At 48.1% G+C, this 21,958-nt stretch overlaps 1 long non-coding RNA gene across 1 annotated transcript; it reads right to left on the bottom strand.

Annotated features, from left to right (window-relative positions):
- Positions 1–308: 308 nt before the first annotated feature.
- Positions 309–17,205, bottom strand: LOC137445745 (uncharacterized). Its single transcript, XR_010988477.1, has 3 exons — positions 16,557–17,205; positions 11,654–11,794; positions 309–511 (listed from the first exon to the last, which is right to left on the bottom strand). It is a non-coding gene; the product is annotated as an uncharacterized lncRNA (long non-coding RNA).
- Between the last annotated feature and the right edge of the window lie 4,753 nt (positions 17,206–21,958).

Genomic DNA, 21,958 nt, shown 5'->3' on the forward strand with positions numbered 1-21,958 from the left:
GCTTTGCTTCCATGACATCATCACAAGCAAGACAAGTAACTACTTGGTTTAGGCATGGGAAGTCAGAGGAAGGGGCAGGCACAGGATTTAAGCTTTCCTTTCTGCTTCAATGTGAGCCAAACATAGTTTTGGAGGTTACAGGGGGGTCATTTTCCTCCCCTTTCCTCCCTCTTAGAGGCCACTGTAGCCGTATCACTGGCAGCTTTTCAGCAGCACTGGACCAAGGCAGCTTTCCTTCAGCCTTACCAGAGTATGAAAGAGCCATCTACAGGTGATGGGAGATAAGGCGACACAATCCTTACCTTCTCCTTCCATGAACAGTGGAAGGGTGAGATGCCAACCTGAGCCAGCAGCCTTCTCATCTGCATCATTCCTCCTCCCCAGGGTCACAGTCACCTCCTTCACAGGGCATCTGTGTGTTATGTAAATGGCTCCAACTTCTTCCAGCTCACAGATGCTGACTTCAAGCCAAGGAACCACCGGCCAAGCTTGTATGGTGGTCCAAACCACACTGAGAGGGTCAGAGAGAACATGCCATTTGCAAGTTACCATGGCTGTAAGGTCCACTTTGAAGACATACCTGTAACAGCCTTTCATATCCCTACAGTAAAACAGTAGAAGGCCAGACCTGTGTGGCCAGGAGACTGGACTCAACAGAAGGAAAAAAGGATCATCTTGTCTCAGATGCCAGCCTTCAGCTTCAGCTAGACTTGGACCATGCTCAAGGGAGCTTTGCTGACTGCTGCAAGGTGTCTGCCTGTGGCACCCTGTGTGACTACCTTCTCAACACACTCTAAGAGCCAAAGCCCAGCTGGCTGCTGTAGGAATAGAATAGAATTAACCAGGTTGGAAGAGACCTTTGAGATCATCAAGTCCAACCTATCATCCAACACCATCTGATCAACTAAACCATGGCACCAAGCACCTCATCCAGTCTCTTCTTAAACACCTCCAGTGATGGTGACTCCACCACCTCCCTGGGCAGCACATTCCAATGGCAAATCACTCTTTCTATGAAGAACTTCTTCCTAACAACCAGCCTAAACCTCCCTTGGCACAGCTTGAGACTGTGTCCTCTTGTTCTGGTGCTGGCTGCCTGGGACAAGAGACCAACCCCTACCTGTCTACAACCTCCCTTCAGGTAGTTGTAGAGAGCAATAAGGTCTCCCCTGAGCCTCCTCTTCTCCAGGCCAAGCACCCCCAGCTCCCTCAGCCTCTCCTCATAGGGCTTGTGCTCCAAACCCCTTCCCAGCTTTGTTGCCCTTCTCTGGACACGTTCCAGCAAGTCAACATCTTTCCTCTACTGAGGGGTCCAGAACTGGACACAGTACTCATAAGGTCATGCACAGGCTACTAAGGAGGGCCAGCCTTGCTTTGGAAAGAGAGGGCTCCAAGTAGAGTGCAGTGATTGCAAAACATTTAGAAAGAAATGAGAACTTCTGCTCTTCAGAAAGGGTGATGTGAATTGCTGTAGCAGGCAGGAGAAAGCCTAAACTGGAAGGCCAGTTCCACTCAGTCCTTGGAAGATTTCATCTAAATCTACAAATGTTTAATACACCTATTCTTTCTTTGTTTCTCCCCATTGTGCACTTCTACATTGACTGATGCTCACAAGAGATGTGAGGACAGCTCTAGACACACAGTGCCTAAAATACACTGATTCCAAGAAAGGCATCTGGTGTTTCTTTACCACAGGTATTTGTCTACCTCCTTTTTTTTTCATTTTCTTTCTTTTTACCCACTTGACCCCCAGATTTTCTCTTTCTCTTTGTTTACATCCAGGACCTCCCACTACTGACCGCACTGTTCCTCTGTTCTCTTCCATTTGTTTCCTACACATTTCTCTGATTGAGCCCAGCTTTAGATTGTGAGTCCTGCAGCCCCCATGGGCTGTGACTGACACATGACATGTTTTAAAGTGTGGACTCAGCCCTGGTGAGGTGAAAAAGCAGTAGTCAGCATTTATGAGCTGTGCAGAACAATAGAAAATAGAGGTTTTAATTAAAACTGGTATTTCAGGACCTCTGCTGGTGGCAGCCCTGCTGAAATATGACATCACTGAAGGCCCACAGATTGTAGTGTGAACCCCATCTCCAGAAGCTGCAGCTCCCAACATCTGCACCACCACTTGGAGTGATGGCAAGTGCTCTGTGTAACACTGTGCTTGGGATGAGAGCACTCCAACAGCAGGATGGTAACTGCTTTGTAGTCTGGACTAATGGATCTATGTGGCAGGTCACGGCCATGGTGCTGCCTTAGAATCATAGAACCAATAAGGTTGGAAGAGACCTCAAAGATCATCAAGTCCAACCTGTCACCCAACACCTCATGACTACTAAACCATGGCATCAAGTGTCACGTCCAATCCCCTTTTGAACACATCCAGGGATGGTGACTCCACCACCACCCTGGGCAGCACATTCCAACAGCTAACAACTCTGTCAAGAACTTTCTCCTCACCTTGAGCTTAAAGTTCCCCTGGTGCAGCTTGAGACTGTGTCCTCTTGTTCTGGTGCTGGTTGCCTGGGAGAAGAGATCAACCCCTACCTGGCTACAACCTCCCTTCAGGGAGTTGTAGAGAGCAGTAAGGTCTGCCCTGAGCCTCCTCTTCTCCAGGCTAAGCAACCCCAGCTCCCTCAGCCTCTCCTCGTAGGGCTGTGCTTGAGGCCTCTCCCCAGCCTCGTTGCCCTTCTCTGACACATTCAAGTGTCTCAATGTCCTTCCTAAATTGAGGGGCCTTGCACATTGTTTCCAAGAACATCCATTTCAAATTATGTGAAATTCCAATGCCATGGGATTGTGTCCCTGCTCTTGCCTCTAGAAGCAGGACTAGACCCCAGGAGGCTCAGAGCAAGGTCTTCTGACACCCACCCTGTTTATCTGACATAGAGCTGCACATGTTTGTACATCTTGCTCTGTCCATATTTTATTTCATTTATTTCTTTCACTCATTGCACCTGCTGCTGCTGTCTCTCTGAAGTACTCTCTGTGAGGACTGCCACACGGCTATCCCAGAGGATGCAGCACCCTGGTTCTCAGTTTGCTCTGCAGTCCCTTGAAAGTATCACCATGGCTGCAGGGAGGCTTCACTGGGGGTTACAGCCTCTGCCCTAGGCACAGGCAAGCCTCAGTTACCTCCTTGTTGTGCCACTGCCTCCCTGTGACCCTGGGGCAAACCTCTTGGGCCTTGATCTACAAAGACAAACCCAACTTCTTCAACCTTGGTTTTTGTAAACCCAGTTAACAGCACTGGTTTATTTCACAAGAGAACATGGTTGAAGTGGACTTGTCTTACAGATGTCTTGCAGGACCAGGATGGCATCTCAGAAAGTAGCAGAAAGCTACTTAAAATAGAAGCAGTGCTGCCCACCTGCCCCAGAATACCTTACCTCCTGGTACAAGCAGAAGGGGTATGGGGGACCTCAGCTCACCCAGTTTGGTTCCTGTACACCCAGTGGCTTTATGCAAGGAAAAAGTCAAGCTCTCAGAAAGCTGTACTGTCTTGACACGGCATATCCCATTTCCCCCTGACCCACTTCAACCAGACCATGACCTGTGTACAAGACATGACTCAAGCTGGGTATCTTACAACTTGAAGTCACAATGTTCCCTCCTCTTAAATTTTTAAGCAAAAGAATATCTGCTTCATTTGAGGTATTTCCAACCAAAGGCGAACTGAACTGACCCTTTGTGGGTGTGTCTACCAAAGGCCAATCACTGCATTAGCATTTAGCCCCTATTACAGGAAGAACCTGGAACGTGTCCAGAGAAGGGCCATGAGGATGATCAGAGGGCTGCAGCACCTCTCCTGTGAGGACAGACTGAAAGAGTTGGGGCTGTTCAGCCTGGAGAAGAGAAGGTTCTGAGGAGACCTAATTGTGGCTTTCCAGTATCTTATAGGGGCCTACAAGAAAGCTGGGGAGGGACATTTTAGGATGTCAGGTAATGACAGGACTAGGGGGAACAGAAGAAAAACAGGAATGGGTAGATTCAGATTGGAGATTGGATGTTAGGAAGAAGTTCTTCACCATGAGGGTGGTGAGACACTGGAACAGGTTGCCCAGGGAGGTGATAGAAGCCCCATCCCTGGAGGTTTTTAAGGCCAGGCTGGATGTGGCTCTGAGCAACCTGATCTAGTGTGAAGGGTCCCTGCCTATTGCAGGGGGGTTGGAACTAGATGATTCTTGAGGTCCCTTCCAACCCTAAGAATTCTATGGAAATACAGTTCATTAAGCACACCTGATGCTGGTGTTCAGAGCCATAGTGCACTTGATAATAGTAATTTTTTTCACATTTATGAGATTAGGGTGTGTTATGGGCAAGAGTCCCATAATTTAGACCCAGCAACATCTCTACCTACTAGCAGAGGAAATAGCAAACAAGAACTGCCAGCAATCTTTCTGATGCTTCTTCACCAGTGTTGCCCCTCCTTGGGGTCCTAGGGCTCCTCAGTGCCAGGCCCTGGGGTGGGAGCGTGGCCCTCCAGGTGGGAAGAGGAACCAGAGGTGAGCAAAGGCAGCCAATCTCCTTCCATTGGGTGCCTCAGAAAGCTGGCAAAGAGAAAGGAGCACCAAGAAGTCCCCAGGCTTCTGCTGACTCAACATAGGACCAACATTTCAATGTAGAAGCTGAAGATCTTGTTTGGATTTGCTAGGGAATAATATTTTCTACAGTACTGGAGGTGGGGACATTAGTAAACTTTGAAGGCATATAATGGAGGGAAGACCAGGGGACTATCATCTAGTCCCAGAAGACATCCTTAGTTGACATCCTTGAAAGCTTCCCTAGGCTGCATAAAGAAGAGAACTGCAGACCACAAGGTACTGATTGTCTTTCTACTCTTGCCCTTGTTAAGACCTGTTTGAGGAGCACCATCCTCAAAAGAGGAAGAGGAGCTACACCTGATGCTGTCCCTTGGTGTCTCTCCTCAAAGGAGATTGGCAGGGGTACTTTGGGTCTCAGCAGTGCCCAGCAAAAAAAAAGTGAGGAGAAACCCACCCCCGTCCTTTGTATTCACTGATCTGGTCTTCCACACACCAGCAAATGTGGAGTTAAGACTGCAGCCGGGATGAAATCCAAACATTTGCAAGTGTGTGAATTCCCAAGGAGAGCAACCAAACTACCTTCACTCTGGCCTAGCAGCAGTGCTTTTACTGCAGCCAAGTCTGCCTCAGCCAGCTGCAACAAAGAGTTTAATCTTATCAGTGACCATAAAAACTCAAATTCCTCTTAGCAGAATTGCTGATGGGGACGGTAGTGCCAAGCCTGGCTTCGCTGCGGTCTTACACAGTCAACAAAGGGGGGGAAATGCTATACAACAAATTCCTGAATCCCAAATTCCTGTATCACCCCTCACTCCATGCAGGGGAAAATAAGTCAAATAACTCAGCACTGCACAGGATGAAGCAGGATCTGAAATGGTTTTCCCCTTCGTCACTTAGGGGTAGTATTTTTGTGCTGCTAAAGTCAAACAGGTACAACACTTCCTGCATGCTCACCTAAAGTGCTGCAGAGGCACTGTGCCCTGGCAGTGGGTGTGCTTGGATGCACTTGTTTCCCACAGCTCCTCAGCATGGCTTTGCCAGGAGGGTGAAAGAGGACTGGGCCCCTACAGACAGGAGCTCCTGGCAAAGTCATGAGTTCCCCTGCAAGGTGCATTGAGCTCTGTGGTATATGCCCATGGGAAAGGCTTGCATGCCTCAAATGCTTATCTTTCAACTGAGGTGTCTTCCATGCATGTGAGCTGGGAAGCAATAGGTTGGCTCAGGTCTCAGATGTGGGGCTGAGACCTGGGTTACAATTCAGTGATAAACTTTGGTATTATTGTTGAGCAAAAACATGAATGTGATGTTCTTTGTCTCCCACAGTCTGTCTCTTGGAGCTGAGGGTGGTGTCACAGATGCTTGGACCTCCTGCAGGAGGTGGTGAGGACAACCAGCACCACAGTAACCACGACTGGCTCCTTTCCAGCCTGCCCATCTTTTGGCCCTTTCTACCCCCAAACCTCCCACAAGCTTGCAATGCCAACATAAGCCTTCCTGGGCTGCACTGAGCCACCTTCCCCCAGCACACCTGCCATCATCACTCCTGACATCCTGGGTTTATCCTATCACAGCCCTATCCCCTGCCATGATCTCACCAGCTATGCCCAGTCTCTCCACACTTTCACATACATCTATGTTTATGTTTCCTTCCCTTCTCTCATATGGTGCATTATTCTCTCCTGGGAGCTCATTCACCCACACGTTTCCCACCCCATGCATACGAGGGGCCTTTAGATGCATACTTCTCATGCAGGCCTGTGAGACAGTTTGAGCTCTGCTGCAGTTCTGTCCAGTCTCTAATGAATATGCCTCACCTAAAAGAGAGGAGGCTTCCTTTCTGCTCTGGATCACACAACTCCTCTTGAAGCCCATGGGAAAGACCCCAGGACACCCAAGGCCAAAGCACCTGTGTGCCAAAGACCTGGAGTACCTGTGCAATGTAGACACACTCAGATGCCCTCTGAGAGCTGGTCTGTGAGCGGTGCTCCCAGCTCTCCAAGGTCTCATTCCTAATGCTGATAGGAAGTCACCTTGCTTATACAGGGAAGGCTGGTGGAAATACTTGGCATGCACTTCAGCTGTTGATAAGGCTGTACTATCTGCCAATACGCACTGTGCCCCTCCCTCTGTCTGGCTTGAAGTGGTCTACAGCTCTGATCATCATCATATGTCAACACCTGTGCCTTCTGGCTTCTTCCCCTTGCCTCACCCTTTGGATTAGAGCTACTCAGCACAGCAGTTGGCCAAGAGCAGCAATATCTGGCTACTTTGGGAACCAAACTATGGAGAATATCACAAAGACACACCATACTGCTTTCAACTGCATGCAGACACGTGGCTTCACTTGCCGAAGTGTACACCTAACACTTGTGTGGGGCAGAGGGAGATAATGGGTGTCCTTCCTCCCACTATTGCAGGCTCAGAGGTGACAGCCATCCTAATCAGGGGCTACAGAGAGGACGCCTCCATGGAGAACAAGTTTTATTTATGAGCCAGATTAGGAGGCATTAATTGCTTTCTCTCCTGGTTTCTGCTCAGAAAGGTACAGTAATCACAGGAACATTTTTGACATTGTTGACATAGCTTCCCAGCCCTCCTGCTGAGAAACAGGGACTCTTGCATACTTCAAAAGGGCTTAAAGGCTCGGGTTGTGCCACCACAGTAGTAGTGCCGATCTAGGACTGGGGTGGGGGGAATTTGCATTAGAAGGATTAAATACCAGGGCTATTGTGGAATTTTAAACTGATGTTTTCCGGCTGACGGCAGGCCCAGAGCTTGTGTGTGGCATGTTTGAGCCTCAAAAGTGCTCTTGATCCTCTGATCTTTTATTTCATAACATTTCGTCCCATTCCCTCCCTTCAAATACATTTTGCTTTTCTTCTGGCTGCTGAGCAGACACACATTAGCACAAGGCACATTTTGGATTGACAGTACTGAGAGCAGCCGGAAGCTCAGAACAGCTTTCTTTGTCAGTATTGGAAACACTGAGCATCTGGATCACTCTTGAAGTCACAGTATTGCCAAGGTTGGAAGAGACCTCAAAGATCATCAAGTCCAACCTGTCACCACAGACCTCATGACTAAACCATGGCACCAAGTGCCACGTCCAATCCCCTCTTGAACACCTCCAGGGATGGTGACTCCACCACCGCCCTGGGCAGCACATTCCAATAGCAAATGACTCTCTCAGTGAAGGACTCTCTCCTCACCTCAAGCCTAAACTTCCCCTGGCACAACTTGAGACTGTGTCTTCTCATTCTGGTGCTGGTTGCTTGAGAGAAGAGACCAACTCCCTCCTGGCTACAACTACTCTTCAGGTAGTTGTAGAGAGTAATGAGGTCTCCCTTGAGCCTCCTCTTCTCCAGGCTAAGCAACCCCAGCTCCCTCAGCCTCTCCTCATAGGGCTATGCTCAAGGCCTCTCCCCAGCCTCTCTGCCCTTCTCTGGACACATTGAAGAGTCTCAATGTCCTTCTTAAACTGAGGGGCCCAGAACTGGACACAGGACTCAAGGTGTGGCCTAAGCAGTGCAGAGTACAGGGGCACAATGACTTCCCTGCTCCTGCTGGCCACACTGTTCCTGATGCAGGCCAGGATGCCATTAGCCTTCTTGGCCACCTGGGTCCACTGCTGGCTCATGTTCAGCCAGCTGTCAATCGGCACCCCCAGGTCCCTCTCTGCCTGGCTGCTCTCCAGCCACTCTGACCCTAGCCTGTAGCTCTACATGGGGTTGTTGTGGCCAAAGTCGGGTGCTGCACAAGTCCTGGGCCTCAGAATAACAACACAGTTAAGACAAGCTCCATTCTGACCCAAGCGTCCTGTGGAGACCTGCCATAGTCCTGCACAAACACTAAGCGATGTTCTTACATCAGATACATTCTGAGATACATCTCTTGCTTGTGGCTCACATAAAGCCCTCATGGCTTTCATTGTGTGATGCTAAATAAGATGTTAATAGCAGATATGTCAACATAATGGGGTCTCTGCTGAGACAATCCATTTCTAAAACAGCAGTCCATGATACTCTTGGCACTTCTCAAGTACCTTTCTCTGCAGGAAGAGACTGATCCTGGGAAGATGCTCAGCCTCTCACACAACTGGATCAGTCATGTTTCTATGCCAATCTGCCACTCAGCTGTCATTAGACACAGGCTCAGGCTGCACAGAGATTTCCTGCTGTGGTTGGTTGCAAATGGCTGCTCATTAGGTCCTGCAGCTGACTCAGGGTTAGTTCTCAGTAGAATCATAGAATTGTTGGAAGGGACCTCAAGGATCATCTAGTTCCAACCCCCCTGCCATGGGCAGGGACATCTCGCACTAGATCAGGTTGCTCACAGCCACATTCAGCCTGGCCTTGAAAACCTCTAGGGATGGGACTTCTACCACCTCCCTGGGCAACCTGTTCCAGCATCTTACCACACTCATGGTAAAGTACTTCTTTCCTACATCCAATCTGGAGCTACCCATTCCTATTTTTTAACCCATTCCTCCTAGTCCTATCCTGACCTGACACCCTAACAAGTCCCTGCCCAGGTTTCCTGTAGCCCCCTTCAGATACTGGAAGGCCACAATAGGGTCTCCTCAGAGCCTGCTCTTCTCCAGGCTGAAGAGCCCCAATTCTTTCAGTCTATCTCCATAGGAGAGGTGCTCCAGCCCTCTGATCATCCTTATGGACCTTCTCTGGCCATCTTCCAGCACATCCAGATCCTTCCTGTAATAGGGGCTCCAGAACTGTATGCAGTACTCCAGGTGGGGTCTCACCAGTGCAGAGTAGAGGGGAAGAATCACCTCCCTCAGTCTGCTGGTTCTGCTTCTCTTGATGCAGCCCAGGATATGATTTGCTTTCTGGGCTGCAAGTGCTCACTGGTGGCTTATGTAGACCTTCTCAGCCACCAGCACCCAAGTCCTTTTCCTCAGGGCTGTTCTCAAGCCAGTCGCTGCCCAGCCTACATCAGTGCCTGGGATTGTTCCAATTGCATTGGGAGTAGCCACCCACCTACGTGGCATCATGTAAGAAAAACCGCAGAAAGGCATAGGGCTGGGGTTGCTTTGTGTTTTTCTTTTTGCTGTGCACAGAGGTAAATGCCTATCCTCCCAACATGAGGTTGGCCATGTGCAGCACCCCATAGTCACACAACACTAGCCTTCACATGTGTTTGAGGCAGGCACTAGGAGCTGGAAAGGCCAGTCTTGGCCCTTAGCATGCAGTGGTCTGTTTCACAGTTTGAACAGAGTGTAGAAGGGAGGCACACATTCCTGCAGACTGGGAGCACTGGATGAATCCCATTGCTGCTCCCCACATATCACAGCCTGCTATCATGCAGCCACTATGGGGGTGTGACAGATCCACAAAAGTGGGGGCCCACAGCCTGCTCCCAGCTCTCCCTTAAATCCATCTGCCTCCCCACCCCACACTCCTGTGGTTTGCAAGGCACAGGTAACCTATGTAAAGAGATCCAGTTTCTTTCCACCGTGATGTGGCCCTTTATGTCTGAAGGACCCAATCAGTGCCAGGTACAATTGCTAAGGACCCAAGATGCAAACATATCTGCTCCTGTTCTCTCAAAAGTCACTCTTGGTGCTGTTCCTAGTAGTTATTATAATCCAGTGAAAACTTGGCCACTCATCAAAACCAGCATTTTCCATTAGTCTGATGCAGCAAAGCAATACAGAGCAACCACATCTTGGACCAGTTACACAGTGAGGCAGCAAGAGGAGTTCAACTTTTTCCTCCAATTGAGAATCAGCTTTACAGCCTGTTCCCTGGTTTGATGAAGGAAAAAGAATTTGTTTTCCACTCACTGGAAAACAAAACAGAAAGAGGTAGCAGGGATGACAGAAATACCAGAGAGTAATGAGTAGACATACCAGTTTAGGACTTAAAACTGGCAGTGTTCCTACTCTGGCCAACGTGTCTTGCTTATGCATTAGGTCTGTAGGAACCAGCCCTAGAGATGGAGCAGAAAGATGCCATGAATTGGCCTTTTGCAACACCTACTACTGTGTAGTATGTTCTGCATGTGCAGCATAAAAGGATAAGCTGGAACTGGGGAAGCACAGGCACAGAAGATCAGTGCTGGGCTGCCTGTACAGACTTATACTGGCCTGTATATTTGAGACCACTTTATCTCATAGCAGTGTTGATCACACCCTGTATCATCCCTCTGTGAAGGAAGAGGGGCAGGGAAGCACCAATGATACCAGAAGGAGGGCAAAAAGTCACCCCTACCTCCTCACAGGAGATTCAGCCCATACTCCAGCATGCTTCACTCTTGCAGCTGCAAGCTGTGAGGAGAATTGCTGCTGACAAGAAGTGGTCTTTTAAATCAACAGGCAGCCCAATGGCTTTTTGATTCACAGTGCCCTGATTCAATATCCTCCTGGAATAAGGATAAGTCTCAATTTGATGATCTACTTAGACACCTTTTTGGAATCCTGTACTGACCACATCAGACCATGAAAGTTCTCTCCTGCTTGCCAGGATGCACTTACACATTGTCTGTTTTAATAGTCTGGGTGGCACTTTTATTTTAAGCACTTCTTTTGATTGGGTTCTGCAACCTTCTGAAACTATTTGGAGTTGTGGTTGGGTTTTTCCCCTCCCTGGAGCTGCAATTTCTCATGCTCATGCTCTGCCCTGGGTGATGAAAGCTTGAAATAATCTCCTGTTGCAAGTGTCTTGACTCAAAGTGGTGATTTTGGGCTGGAACAACTGGAACTCCTTGGACTGGAACTAATTGGAAGAGGCATGGAACAAATTCTAATTTGCACATTCCTGGGTATCTCTTCATCAGCAACTCAGCACATAGGCAGCACCCAGAGTCCAGAACACCCTCTGTGTTTCAGTCCATGCTACTTGCTGATCCCACACTCGTGAGGAGCTGCTTGTTAAGGCTCTCCTTGGTGTGTTTTTCTGAGGAAGTTTTTAAGAGTCCTTTTACCACACCTTTTTACCTCCCTATACATGCTAATGCCAGAAGACCCCTTCAACAACACCTTCCCCTTCCTGCAGCTAAGCCCTTGGCAACATGATCCTAACTGGGTACTTCATCTCCATACCTCACTGGTAGCTCAGGATCAGTCAAGGTTGACATCTGAGCCCACATCCTACCTTACATGGCTCCTGTGTGCCCTGCAACTGTTGGAAAGAGCCCTGCTGGAGAGTTTTGTGAAAGGCAACACCAGGCAGTGGCTGTGGACTTTTCCTCTCATTCCACCCTTTGAAGAGCCCAGCTGAGCTTAATCAAAATATCTGTGAAAGGAAAGAGGAAGACATTAAAAGCCTTGAAGCCCTTGAGAGTCATAAAATGGTCTGAAAGTGAAAGCATTTGGCATTGACCAAATGTAAAGGGAGCATGACAGGAAGAGTACCCAAAACTAGAATAAAGCCAGAGATAGAATAAAGGTCAGAGATTATCTATGCTTTCCACACCCATCTTGGCACCGTGCACCACCTGGAGAACTCATTGTGGGGCCTGCTGGGAAGCAAGCTGATTTTGCACAATGTGGGTTATTAACTACAGATCAAAAGGAGAAATCAGGAGGCCAGCAGGTCTGGTGGGAGAGAGGACTAAGGGGAGCAGGGGAAGTCAGGGCACTGGTTCAGCTGGGGAAGGGAGGAATTAAACGTCTCCAGTGTCAGCCAGTGAGGATTGCTTTCCCTTTATAGCAGCCCTGATGGCTGAGTGAGAGACAGCACAGGGAGAGCTGAGTTAGAGAGGCAAGTTGTGGGGGATGGGAGTGGAGGGGGGCAAACGCTGACCTGCAAAGTCAATAGTAATTCTACACCCCACTGACATTTTTGGTTGGCAACAGGATAGATATTTAAATCACAACCTTCTCTGTCCTATACCACTCCTCCCCACCAAAAATAAATAAATAAAGCCATCAGCCCTTGTTTTGGCCTGCCAAGAACTCAGAGTATTTGCTGTGCACTCCCCAGGGCTCACACTGGGCACCATCAACTGAGTCTTTCCTTGACATCAGGGATGCTCATTCCCCTCCAGCTTTTGGAGGGGTGCTGAGGACCATGTGCTAGGGAGGCCAGCCCTAGCAGCTGGCTGGGCCCCTAGTGTGTGCCTCTGGGTTGCTGTGCAACCAGAGGCACAAGACACAGCATGGCAGTGCATACGTGCCATTTCAGCCATGCAACAGCCAGCTCACTCCAGCCTCTCTGACCACTGGCACAGATCACAAGGGCCCCAGCTGAGCTGGTCACCTTTCAGGAGAAGAGGGGGTGGGGGAGTCTGAGAAGAAAGTGGGCAAGATACAAAGGGGGGGGGGGGGGGGGGGAAGTATATTTGTGTCCAAGCAATGCCCTTGAAAAGCAGCCAGAATATGATACCAAAGCCTTTTCCACTTGAAATTGATGCCTAAAAACAGAAGTGTATCTTACAACCCACCTGCTCTTCACAGGTTACAGTACCATTGCCTCTCAGGCCCTCAACCTTCTTTTTAGGGACATTTCAGACCCTCAAAGAAATGGACCTGATTGAAAAGCCATCTTCTGCTGATGGAAACTGTCCCAAATCCCCCAAATCTTATATTTTGTGCCACCTATCCTCCTCAGGAGGACAGAAGATCAGCTCCAGCATCTCCCTTAACCCTTTCTCTTTGGATATGGTACTGCAAGGCAGCTCCTTCCCCAGAGGGACTCTGTCAGACTTTACAGCTCTGGTTGTTGTCTGGTTATTGCCCTCTCTGTCCATAGGTCCTAATCCACAAGGCAATGAATTTAGTGGGAAACCATTCATTAGCTGCAAGGACCACTGAACATGCTTGATATCAATGAGGATCTCATTTGTCTAGTCTTATCATTCACATAGGACTCCTGAGAGTGACTCTCCCAGTAGTAAATGGGAATTTTTCCTCAAACTAAATAGCCTGGCTTGTGCTTCCATGGCTCCAGCCCCTGCCTGCTGCCACTGGCCTGGATGGATCAAAGAAAAGCAAGAAGAGTTAGCTTGGAAGAACACATGCAAGTTATGAATGTGTAGTGGAGATTTGTCCCCAGAGCCTTTCCAATGGGATGACCTCCAGGTGAGCAGCAGAAAAAAAGGTGCCAACAGAATCATTGGCAAGGAATCTTTGCTAACATGTATGGTAAGGTCTGCATGCTTTCCAAAGCTAGCAGGGTCTGAGGTACTCCCTGCTTTCTTTTGGAGTGTGCAGGCCTGAAAAAGCTGAGAAGAGGGGAAAAAAGGGAGGTGCAGATGAAGAACTAAGCATTGCCCAAAATAATGATGGGATCAGTTCCTCCCAGTCTCCTCTGCACATTAGTGTGACTGATGGGCAGCTCAGGGCAGGACTGCACATCCAAGAGCCTTTAAATTAAGGCTATAGTCCAAAAAAATGCCTGAAGACTAATCTGCTGCCAGAAGCTTGTGCTGCCTGTGAATATTAGAGCTCAAGCTGTTGCTTTAGAGAAGCTGAGAGCTGAATTCTCTTCTATTCCCCCCACCTTGGAGTGCAGCAGCTGGACAGTAGTGCAGCCCAACCTTTCAGATGTTGGTGAGCAAAAGTAGGTTCCAAAATATGTATGGAGCAGCCTTTTTCAGAAGCTCACTACATCCAGATGAATAATGTTAGCTGTCCTTAGAACAATTGAAAATGCCTTCCATCTGCCTAACTCTAGGGGGGTTTGAGCCAAATTTGAGGTGAGGAGGATAAAAGAAATCTTGGTCTCACTTGTTAGCAAGTCCTCCAACTCATACCCAGTAAAGAAAAGGGACTAGCAAAATTCAGGACAGCTAGAGCAGAAGAAAATAGAGACTGAAAATTGTTCAGTTAGCAGATTTCCACCCATTCTTTTTGTAAGCCCATAAGCAAATATCACTGCAATGAGACTCAATTTTTTCATTCTTCCTGAAAATGTCCCTCCTGTTATTTTTAGCTCATCCCTCAGCTCTCTTTGTAATCCTTCTAGTACATTCTTTGCTTAAAAGCTATCCAGCCTGAACTGAAGAAAGATCATGTTCCACAGCCACATGATAACACCTTCAATCTAGGCCTCTGTTAGGGATTATGACATGTGGCTATGGATTTTGTCACTGAATGACAAGAGGAATGGCTATACCATTATGCTTCTTTTTGTCCATCAGATGTCTTCCTTTCATGAATAGTGGACAACAGGTCCTAGGAAATGTTTTTTCTCAATTACCACCTAAAATTACACAGTATCACCAAGGTTGGAAGAGACCTCAAAGATCAAGTCTAACCAGTCACCACATACCTCATGACTAAACCATGGCACCAAGTGCCATGCCCAATCCCCTCTTGAACACCTCCAGGGATGGTGACTCCACCACCTCCCTGGGCAGCCCATTCCAACAGCTAACGACTCTCTCAGTGAAGAACTTTCTCCTCACCTCGAGCCTAAACTTCCCCTGGCACAGCTTGAGACTGTGTCTTCTCATTCTGGTGCTGGTTGCCTGGGAGAAAAGACCAACCCCCACATGGCTGCAGCCTCCTTTCAGGTAGCTGTAGAGAGTGATGAGGTCTCCCCTGAGCCTCCTCTTCTCCAGGCTAAACAACCCCAGCTCCCTCAGCCTCTCCTCATAGGGCTTGTGCACGAGGCCTTCATTCAGGGCCAATGGGATGGTTTTGGATGCTGAGCTTCACATACTGCTGGGTTTTGCCTTATGGCTTGAGTGAGCAAACCCGTATGATGGAAAAGGTTTCTTTGAGCAGAGGTAGCCTATGAGTGTACAGAGCTGTACCTGGATGAGTGCTAACCACCCCAGATTTTCCCCATCAGAGAGACTCTCACTCCCTATGCCTTTAGGAGCTGGCTTCATGAACTGAAGCCATCTCAGAATCTTAACCTGCAGATTCCAAAACAGTACCATTCATGATTCCCCACCTTCAAGCTCCCACCCTATAACCAACATCACCCCAAGGCCAGTGGGACAGCAGAGCTCCCAAGAGAGTGGTAGTAGCAGGGAGATCCTGGATGTCAAGAGACGACCTGCTGCAGAGGAGGGTTTGAATGCCAGACTTCCCATGAGAACCAAGGAGTGCAGAGAAACCACATAGCCACTTAGTAGTCTAGGGACTGGATGACTTCTTTCAAGTTGGTCTCTTCTCCCAGGCAATCAGCACCAGAACAAGAGGGGACAGTCTCAAACTGCACCAGGGAGGTTTAGGCTCAAGGTGAGAAGAAAGTTCTTCACAGAGAGAATTGTTGGCCATTGGAATGTGCTGCCCAAGGAGGCAGTGGAGTCACCATCTCTGGAGGAGTTCAAGAGGGGACTAGATGTGGCACTTGGTGCCATGGTTTAGTAGTCATGAGGTGTTGGGTGACAGGTTGGACTTGATCTTTGAGGTCTTTTCCAAACCTATTGATTCTACGATTCTATGAATGTTGCCCAAGGACCCTTTTGGGCTGGCCCTCAAGACATTCTCCAGGCACCTCTGTGTGGTGGGTTGAAAGGCTGATCCTTCCCTTCCACCACGGGCAGAAAAAATGTGACTCAGACAAACAGATTGCAGAAGTGGTGGAAAGTTTAAATGGAAAAAAACAGTGACTATTTTACAGAGAACCACAAGCAGTGACAAAAGGAGATATCCAGAAGCATCCTAACACTTCCCTCTCCCCATCTGAGGGTACACCCAAAACCCCCCAGGGCTCTTTCTTCCCCCACCTCCACTGTTAGGCTAATCTCAGCTGGCCAGATCTGAGACTGCCCTTTGCCCTTCTCCTCACAGCCTTAGGCCTAGCCAGGCCCAAGAGACCATGAGAGGACTCCCCCCCCCCACCCCCATTACCAGACAGTGACCACCTCCATAGAAGCAGTGAGGGAAGAAAGAGGAAGTGCAGAACGCTGCAGGTGGTTTTTGTAGGGGGCAGGACATTATGGAATGAAATATGCAGCTTCTGATGTCCACCCACTGGGATGGACCCTCAGGACACCAGGGGTGTGTCCCATGTGGCAGCAGCAAGGGGGGCACCCAGCCTGAACCACCATATTCTGCTCAAGAGAAACATTTGGCATTAACAAGATAAATGAGTTTACCTCCTAGGCCTTCAACCCTCTCAGTCCTGACTGGTCGATGTACCAACAGATACCAGTACTTGAACTCTCATTCCTTCAGAGAGTTTCACTGGCAGGGAGGAGACATCCTCATGGCAGGGAAGTCTTGTAGGGGTCCATAGTAGCATTCTGATCTTGGTATTTTCTCACATGAACACAGTCCCAGAGAAGAAAGTGACATACAAAAAAAAATCAATTGCACAGGTCAATACCTCTACTGATATATTTCCTGGTGAGGCCAGTTGAAGGTAAACAAAGTCTGGATACAGCGAGAAGTTCCATATAGGAACCACAAGCTTAGAGCTCAGAGTCATCTCCACACACACATTATAGGCACCAACTAAACACTAGTAAGTGATTAACAGGGCTGTTGTGCACTAGCCTCAGCTTTTGGTTCCCTCCCACTATCTCTGGGTATATATTTTTTTTAAAATACAGATGATGGGCAAATCTGCATTTAGAGAAATTAATTAAGCATTCATATCTCTCTGGACCTCAGACAGAGAGAACCCTGTTCCTCACTCCTGGAACAGCCTAAGAACACAGATCAGTCCTTTCAGTTGAAGGCTGCTCAAAGGCAGTTTCCTTCAGAGTTCATCCAAAATCTTCAGCATCCAACTCTTCCTTGAGATCTTACAGAGTAAAGCAGCAACCCCCTTCTTCCTTCTGTGAATTAAATGGCCTCTGAAGGTCATCTGGTTTAACCCACACACACACACCCCACCCCTCCCCCCCCCCATCTTCCCAAAGCAGCTCCTGCTCCCTCTAACAACATCCTCCCCTCCCACCTAAACAGCTCCCGCTCCACCATCACCATTTTTGCACCCATCCCAGAGACAGAGGCAAGACCCTCAACCAGCCAAGACAGAGGAGCTCAGCCCCACTAAGGAGACCCAGCCAGCACCCATGGATGATATTGGAGTAACCATCAACACACTTCTTACCTAACCAGGGGGCCACCAGGCCCCCTGGCCTTTGTTATCACCACAACCATCACCCGGTGTACACCATGGGGACTCACCAGTGATGAGAGGAGGATCTTCCAGCCCAGATGGGCTCAGTTTGAGGCTTCTGCCTTTCCTAGGGGGGATTAAAAAGGGGAGTGGGTAGGGAGGGCAAAGTGGCCACACCTGGGGTGGGAGGAGACTCAAATAGAGCCCAGGTGCTCTGGGATTGGAGGGGAGGGGAGGGAAGGGGAGGGGAGGGGAGGGGAGGGGAGGGGAGGGGAGGGGAGGGGAGGGAAGGGGAGGGGAGGGGAGGGGAGGGGAGGGGAGGGGAGGGGAGGGGAGGGGAGGAGAGGAGGGAAATGGGGTGGAAAAGGGGTAGACTGTGAAACCAGTGCTGTTGAGAAAGAATGGATGTTAAAATAATATTCAAGTAGGAATTATTAACTTTTAGTGATTGCTAGATGTTTAATATGGTTACTTTCAGGATGTTCCATTCCTCTTGGATTTTAGCTAATTTATTGACAAAGCCAGACAAGATTTTGATAGGCCAGCATTAAGTTCAATAAACAAAACCCCACACACTTTCTGCTAGGGTAATTGTGTAGTGTTACCATCTCAGCAAACTCTTTATCCCAGCCCAGAAGGGGTTTTTGGGGGTTGTTTTCCCATCCATCTGTGTGTGGGGGAGGGGGCTTGCTTCTGGGATCAGGCTGTGTGAAGCCAGGAGACTGCTGGGCTGGAGAAGAGCCAAAGGGTTTAGCTGGCAGAGTTGAACTCTCCTACAGCTAAACAGGAACAGTCCATGACACAATGAACCCCGTGGTCTCTCCTGTGTGAGTAGGGAGACAATATGAGTATGAGATGGAAGCCCTTTGGTCTACAGGCACAAGTGCATGAGTTACAAAGAACAGTAAAGAGAAGAGAGAGCTCTTCCAGAAGGAGAGCTGCACTTGTCTACCATGAGCAGTTATCTGGTCCTAGTACATGGGCAGCAGATCCAGATTTGAGTAGGAGAAGATCTGGATGGGGCACTTAGTGCCATGGTTTAGTTGATTAGATAGTGTTGGGTGATAGGTTGGACTTAATGATCTCAAAGGTCTTTTCCAACCTTGATTCTCTGTGATTCTGTGATCTTCAGAGTCTTCAGTTCTTTGTACAATGGGAAAGAGAGATGAGACCTAGAGATGGAAGATTTTGCTTATAATAAAGAGCAGATACAAAGAAGTCACTTGGGCTTGTTGCCTCCCTCAGATCCACCTCTCAGGTTTCCACTTTCCTTTCCCTTCCTGTACCTCTCACCTGTGGGTAGTTTGGACATACACCTGCCACTTTTGCTTCCTGCTCCATTTTCCACACCTGCAGCACTACGGTATTGTGGTATCAGGTATATCCTTTCTTTCTTGGGCGCTTTTGCACTCCATACTACAGTCACATTGCAAAGCCTGTAACAGGCTGAAGGTAAGGAACACTCCTTCCTTGAAGAACCTCAATTTATTTTGTCAGGCACCAGTCCCAGCTTTCAATAATCACCTGAAACTGATACACTGTACTGTGATATCCAGCTATGACTATGTCAAGGATTAGGGTGTGGCTGGCTGCTAAACAAATGACAGATGCTCATTAAGTCCTCTCCCCAAAGGGAAGAGAAAGGGAATAAGGAAGAGTGACTTATAGATTGGAGAACTAAACCAACTTTGATGAAAATTACAACAATAAAATGAAATTTATAAATATATACATAACCAATATTGAACTCAACCCTCCTCCAGCATTCACCAATGCTGTGGGCAGACACTGGGAAAGTCCCATACTGGACTCAACAGCAGACAGGAACCAGATTCAAGAGCCTGATTTGGGAACTAGATTCAAGAACACACAGATTGGGATTGCAGGCAGAACAGACTGAGTCCTCCTCAAACACCAGCCATTTATCAGCTTTATACTGAATATGATGCACATGGAATGGAATACCTTGCTGGTGAGTTTGGGGTCACCTGTCCTATCCACACCTCCCCACAGATGTGATCTCTTGCTTTATGGCACTCCAACGTGGTACACAAGATTTATCAGTGACCTCGGTTTCCATAAGAGCAATTAAAAGCAAAAGCCTTTCTTCATGCCAACCCTTTGTTGTAACTATAAACATCAAGCACTATCACTTCTAGAAGCAGACACTGTCTGCAAAAATATGCTGTTAAGTTCAGAAAGTGCAGTCACTTAGAAGAGCCTGAGCTGAGAAGTAAAACCACTGAACAGAGTGACAGACTAGATAAGCACAAGCAGGCAGAATTATCTGGAGCTGAAACTAGTCTTGACCCTTCTATTCCAGCTGGGTTCTTCATAACCTCCTCCTTGAATACAGACATCTAGACTTAGAAAGAAAAATCAGGCTCCTAGGAGCATGAATAAGGAAGGCACCAGAGATCTCTGCAGAGCACAGCAGCTCTGCACTAGACAGCTTCATTCTCATTCTCTGACCTTCAGTTTACCCATTCAATAATTTTATTCATTATACAGCAGCAGGATTAGACAGTGCCTGCTGGTTGGCACGCTCTGATGGGCATTAATACCTGCTGGCACATAAGCAGGCACATGCCAGTACTCCTGTGGGCTAATGAAAAGGCACTATTCCCATTTCAGCACACACTGAGGTTTCCTGAGAGCCAGCACTGGTCTTCCTGTCCAGGAGAATATCTGCTGCTGTCAGTCTTGACTTGACTTGCAGCTCCCAAAGTGCTGCTGCTTAAGGCAATAGCTACCTTTAGAGAGCTGGATGAGGTCAAACTGGGCCTCTACTGAATTGTTGTGGGGCCAGGGCTTATCAGCACTGTGCCACACACTTCCAGTGGCATGCTGTATTCATGTACACTGAGGCTATCCTGGCCTTAGGGAATGGAGTGAAAAGCTGCACCAAGCCAGGATGGATGGTGAAGTTACTCAATACCTCTGGGTTCCCATTGTGAGGTTATCTGTAAAATCCTTCACTTTGTCTTCCTCCAAGTTCTGCAGGAGCTTATTTGTTCAAAAAGGCTGGAGCAGCTCATCTGCAGCCCTCTAGGAACTCCTCTAGCACCATGACTCCTTTTGGGAGCTTGGCTATCCTGTCAAACTCAGGAGACAAGATGGTGATGATGAAGAGCTGAAAGAAGTGGGAAGACACTTGTTCCCTGGCACGCTTGTTCCCTGACACACTTGTATATAGCCCTGCTACAATGCCCCCACAATGCCTCTGGGATTTACCTCTAGGCAGAGCAGTGAATGTTTGATTTGGAGGGAAGACAGATGGAAAGGAGCTGTCATAAAAATAAATGTTGATCAAGCTGCAGAAGAGAGATAGCCTAAACTTCCAGTTGTACAACCCAGCAACAAGACACCCCAGAATGTTGCATGTGACCTTACTATCATCTTATCAGATTAGCTGGAACTCACTGTCTCAGGGTGCTATGTGGCAGAAGAGTTATGCAAGATTTGTTTTAAAGAAGTATTTATCATGGTATTCAAATGCTGCATTGGAATAGGAACTATGTAAAACATGTCAGACTTCCACAACAAAAACGCCCCTTATTGCTTCTGATAAATCAATTTTGAGGCCATGGGGTTGAGATGGAATTTGCCCCCAAGCTTGCTTAGTCCAGAACCAAGCACTGCAAAGCATTTTGCAGGATTTCTCTGATGGAACTGATAATAATAATGTCTGGACTTAGAACGGATGGCAGAGCTATGGAGCCATGAAGTTGATTCAGACATCTGCTATGATCAGAATGGACAGCACTTCTCCACCTGATCCATAAATATTTATGTTTTTGTCCCAGTTGTGATGCATGGGAATACACATTTTTGAAAGAGTGGGGTACTAAATGCAAAAATGAACATGACAGGTACTAGTGTGGAGGGACTCACATCCTGCAGACGACAGATCAGATGTCGCATGGCAAACTGAATTTAAAGCAATGCTGCAAGACTATGGGACAGCATCCTGGCAGTTCAGTGTGCCAGAGAGCAAGTAGTTCAAAGCCTTTGCAAGCAGGCCCATACATCCTGGCAGTTCAGTGTGCCAGAGAGCAAGTAGTTTGAAGCCTTTGCAAGCAGGACCATACATCCTGGCAGTTCAGTGTGCCAGAGAGCAAGTAGTTCGAAGCCTTTGCAAGTAGGATCATACATACATGCAAACTGAATTTAAAGCAATGCTGCAAGATGACTGGCAGCATCCTGGCAGTTCAGTGTGGTAGAGAGCAAGTAGCTCGAAGCCTTTGCAAGGAGGACCATACACAGATACACACTTGGTGATGACCTCTCCCCCTCAACAAGTTCAAAGGCGTGAAGACTTGCTGCCCCGCTCTTTGGGTTTGGGGATTTTGTTTCAGTTGCACACATGCAGCTCTGTAATTCAGGCCCTGCAAACAATAGTTTGGCCGCTTTACAAGCAGTGAGCATGAA

This window comes from Melanerpes formicivorus, unplaced genomic scaffold (genome assembly GCF_026170545.1).
Source record: "Melanerpes formicivorus ecotype bairdi unplaced genomic scaffold, bMelFor1.0.p_v2 SCAF_2, whole genome shotgun sequence".
In the NCBI taxonomy this organism is placed as follows: Eukaryota; Metazoa; Chordata; class Aves; order Piciformes; family Picidae; genus Melanerpes; species Melanerpes formicivorus.